Source organism: Felis catus, chromosome B4, assembly GCF_018350175.1.
Source record: "Felis catus isolate Fca126 chromosome B4, F.catus_Fca126_mat1.0, whole genome shotgun sequence".
NCBI classification, from domain to species: Eukaryota; Metazoa; Chordata; class Mammalia; order Carnivora; family Felidae; genus Felis; species Felis catus.
Window position 1 is genome coordinate 47,476,461 of NC_058374.1, and position 4,770 is coordinate 47,481,230.

At 47.4% G+C, this 4,770-nt stretch overlaps 1 long non-coding RNA gene across 1 annotated transcript; it reads left to right on the plus strand.

Annotated features, from left to right (window-relative positions):
• The first annotated feature begins 1,182 nt into the window (after window positions 1-1,182).
• Window positions 1,183-4,494, plus strand: LOC109501961. The gene is made up of 2 exons (XR_002160279.3): window positions 1,183-1,505; window positions 4,253-4,494. It is a non-coding gene; the product is annotated as an uncharacterized LOC109501961 (long non-coding RNA).
• The last annotated feature ends 276 nt before the right edge of the window (window positions 4,495-4,770 follow it).

Sequence of the window (4,770 nt, forward strand, 5' to 3'; positions counted from 1 at the left end):
TGAGTATGTAATGTCTTATCCAGGAGGCTAAAGCAGAAGACAGGAACAAACATTGCCCCTCATCTCTGTTATCTGTACCCACTCTGTCAGAGGTCAGAAGCCCTTGTCTGGCTTTATTCAAATTTAAAAATGAAACCCTAGAAATACCGAGTTCTACAGAGCTGAAGATTCCTGCAGCCACGGTGACTCATGAACACGGCAAAAGAAATGTATTCGATTTGAGTTTTGGCCTTTCCACGTGCCACATTAATCCCTTTTTTGGCCTCGTCCCACCTGACAGGGTTCCACTTACGGTATCAGAGCCAGAGCTCCAAAGCTCCGCAAGCTCTTTGGAGACAAAGGCTGATTCTGTGCAGAGTAGAGCTGTTGTTTTACTAAGGGTACGTGAGAAAGGAAAACTCAGCTTCACAGAGGGACTGAGAAGGGCCACTGGTGGTGAGTTGAAACTTAGTCATTATTGGCCCTTCTAAGATCTTTGATCTCTTCTGTGCCAGTCAAGGGAAGTAGGGGTAGGAGATTAGGACAGGGCCCATCAGGAGGAGGAGAGAAAAATCAGAAAAATCAGAGAAATTCAGCTCAGCAGGGGTCCATTGACCTAAGCGCGAGAGACCAAACTCCATAAATTTCCTGCCACAAGAGGACATGCAAATAGAACATTTTAATAAAATGTGCTAAGAAATAGTGTAGAGATTTGCTAGGGAACCCTGGGAGAGCAGCGTGGGGCCACCGAGGTCATCATGGGGGTTTTATAAAGAAGGTTTCTGGAACGACTGAAGCCAGAGCTGAGAGTCAAGATGCATAGATGGGAAGAGTGGTCCCGAAAAAGTGACAGCATCTAAGAGAAACGAAAACCTCAGAGTATGCGCTTGCAATATTCTAACGTTTCGTTACTATCAGCAGTGTTGGCGAATGGAGAGGTAGCCGGGGCCAGCTCACATGCCATGCTGAAGAAGCTAATCACTCTTCTGTTGCTAGTGCGGTGGCCGCCGCAGGTTTTAATCAGGGGAGACACGGGTCTGAACTGTGTTTTTGATAGGCCGTTTCACCAGCAGTAGGTGCGGAAGAGGTAAGAGTGGAGGTAGAGAGTCCAGCTTGCAGGCGATTGTAATAGTTCAAGAAAGAGTGTCAAAAGCTGGAACTAGAACGGGAGTGGCAGAGGGGGATAAATGAATTTAGAGGCCAAGAGCAATGGGTAATCCATCAACCGGTTATTTGTCAGATGGAAGGAAAGGGGAACGCAGGACAGAGGAAGTTTCTGGAGCAGCAGTTCTCAAAGAGTGATAGCTGGACCAGCAGCATCGGCATCACCTAAGAACTCATTAGAAGGGCACCTTTTGGGGCCTTCGGCTGTCCCAGGCCTTCTGAGCCAATAATTACATCACAAACACTGAGGCTGGAACCAGGCAACCTATATATTAACAAATCCTGCAAGTGATTCCGGTGGAGCTCAAGTTCAAGAACCAGCCATCCAGAATAACCTCCAGGATTTTGCCTCCGATTCCTGGGTAAATAAAATTGCCATTTGCTGAGATAGGGACTGCTCTAAAAAGAAACAGAGTGTTTTTGCTTTGTTTGGGGGTGAGAAGAGGGTGGGAAGTATGGAAAAAAAGGGAACGAAGTAGTGTGATACACTCTGAGGAAAAACAGAAAGAGAGAGAAAAACAGGAAGAGAGGGAAGGGAATCAGAGGGGAGTTGGGTCCCTGCTTGAGGTTAGCAGTCAGCAGAAGGAAAATTTTAAAACTGATTTGTGGCTCCTGGGAGAGCAGTGGAAGGGAGAATGCGGCCTGCATGGTGAGTTAGCAATTTTTTCGAATTAAAAAAAATCTGTTTTCCCAAACTATTGATTGTAACATATCCTGCTTTCTGTACCGACGCATAGGAGCCACAATAGCATGACTTGAGTGAGGCCTTCCCCACCTTATCTGGCTGAAGAGATGGAAAGAATATGCAGAAACACGGTACCCAGGTTCCCAGGTACCTGGGTCTGGGTCTCTCTTGTGCCCTGAGCATGATTAACACCACGTGCAGGCAGCAGAGATGATGGGACCTGTAGCCCATGGCAAGGCTCGGCCAAGGGATCAGAAAAGCCCCTCTTAAGGGACAAGCTATTGGCCCCTGAATTTGTCACTGTGCCAGGTCAGAGCTCAAAGTACAGCCTCATGTGCCCCCTTAACGGATGCTGAGGTTGACACGGGGAGGATGGCGGGCATGATGGAGGTTGACGGGCAGAGAGAGGAAGGGTGTTTCTCCTGATCTATGGCGTGCCCTGGACCGGGGTCAGAGATGGATAAAGCCACCGAAGAGAGAGAAGAACCAATGCATGGGCGGAGCAGTGAAAGAAGAAAGTTCTGCCTGCCTTCAGCCCTGCATAACGTACAGATGAAATAGCGTTCTTATGCCTTGGAAATAGAGTTGCTTGCCCAGGACATTCATGTCTGGAAATAGAAGCTTTAATGCACCAAGGAGGCCACTAACTCAGTAATGACAGATGTATGGAAGCTTTTTCTTAATACGGTATCTGAAGATACAAGCAGCTCAGGGTAGACACATATTTTAAGTGCCGTCCTCCTAATACAAATCCATCATCAGTTAGCTGTGATCTTTGACCGGCTTTTTAGCAGCGAGAATGGTTTGTGCTGATGAATCCCCATGTTCTGTGCCAACATTTCCAAGGCCTTGGCTTTGTAACACCATGTTCCAACCAACTGTTCCTTTCCCCGCTCTAATTTATTCTCCGTATCACTGCCAGAGTGATTTTCAAAAGTAGGTCCCATGTTACTCTTCTGCTTAAAAACCTGCGAAGGCCCCTTCTTACCTCCAAAGTGCATACAAACTTTTCAACTCGGCCAAGTTAGCTGAAATTCCCATCATCAATGCCTCCTTTTCCTCCCAAAGCCATTGTCATCAGGGAACTATTCTAACTTCTGGGAAGGAGAGCATATGCGCTCGTTAGACCAAATGATAATTCGGTAGTGGGTGCATTTAACAGGTGAACAGAAAGCAGGCTCCTGGTGGACACAGGAAGAACATTTTCAGATTAAGCTTTCTTCATGCATTGAGGCATTTCTCGGGATAGAAGTTTCCGGTGGTACATATTCATGGACAGGGAAGAAGGGAAAAGGTCTGGTCTAGGGCATGGTGTGCTGTTTAGGGTCAAGGAGCCCTGATGAACAGTATGAACCACCTGCTGCTCTAAAGCATACGTGGACCCTCCACCCAGAATGGGGGTGGATGGAGAAGCAGCAGGAGGGGCCTCCTAAGGGCCCAGGATATTTTCTTTTTCTTTAAAAAAAATATTTTTAACGCATATTTATTTTTGAGAGAGAGAGAAACAGAGAGAGAATGAGCAGGGGAGGGGCAGAGAGAGAGGGAGACACAGAATCTGAAGCAGGCTCCAGGCTCTGAGCGGTCAGCAGCGTGGGGCTCAAACTCATGGACTGCGAGATCATGATCTGAGCCGAAGTTGGACACTTAACTGAGCCAGCCGGTAGTCCCAGGGCCCAGGATATTTTCAAGTGAAGTAGATGTATCCTAGCTCCTTATATAGAGAAGATCAAGTTGGGAATTTCCTACTGCAGAAACCCTCTGCGAAGGGACGAGGGGACCCTGCCTCCACCCAATTAGTTGTATGTCTGCAGTGGGCTCCCCATTGCCTTCATGGACAGACTTCTAGGCTAACTTTTTTTTTTTTAATTTTTTTTTTCAACGTTTATTTATTTTTGGGACAGAGAGAGACAGAGCATGAATGGGGAAGGGGCAGAGAGAGGGAGACACAAAATCGGAAACAGGCTCCAGGCTCCGAGCCATCAGCCCAGAGCCTGACGCGGGGCTCGAACTCACGGACCGCGAGATCATGACCTGGCTGAAGTCGGACGCTTAACCGACTGCGCCACCCAGGCGCCCCAAGGCTAACTTTTAAATAGTAAATATGGCACTGCCAAGAAGCTGTCAGGCACTTTCTTGAAAATGGCCAAACCGGGGCGCCTGGGTGGCTCAGTCGGTTAAGTGTCTGACTTCGGCTCAGGTCATGACCTCACAGTCCGTGAGTTCGAGCCCCGCGTCGGGCTCTGTGCGGACCGCTCAGAGCCTGGAGCCCGTTTCAGATTCTGTGTCTCCCTCTCTCTCTGACCCTCTCCCGTCATGCTGTCTCTCCCTGTCTCAAAATAAATAAATAAATAAGTAAATAAATAAAACGTTAAAAAAAAAAAAAAGAAAATGGCCAAACCATGAGTGCACATGCCTTGTCTCCAGGAGGAAGCCAGCAGAAGCATGGTTCTCTGAGAAGACAACAGAGGATGTTCCGATCTCCCGCTCCTGGAGGAGTGCCCTGTGGTCTTGGTGGAGTCACTTACCAGCCTGTGCCTCAGTTGCCTCATCTGTGGACTGGAGATAATGTGATAATAGAGCTCACCGATTGTTGTGGAGATTAAGTGCTATAATATATGTGAAATGCTTAGAACGGTGCCTTGTGCACGATAAAGCCTATGTAAGTAGGCTTGTTGTTGTTGCTGCTGTTGCTATGGGTGGTAGATAAGACTGGGTTCTGGATTCTGGGTTCAGATCCCGTATTTACCTTGCTGATTTGGGGCAATTACTCAATCTTCTGATTCTTCATCTGTAAGATGGGGGTAATAATACTTTTCTCATAAGATTGCAGCAGAGGTAAGTTAGTGCACTTTGAGCAGAGCCACCTCGAATATATTAACTGTCAAATATTAGCTATTATTCAAATTACCTTAATCCTCAATATGCCTGAGTCCTTTGCCCAT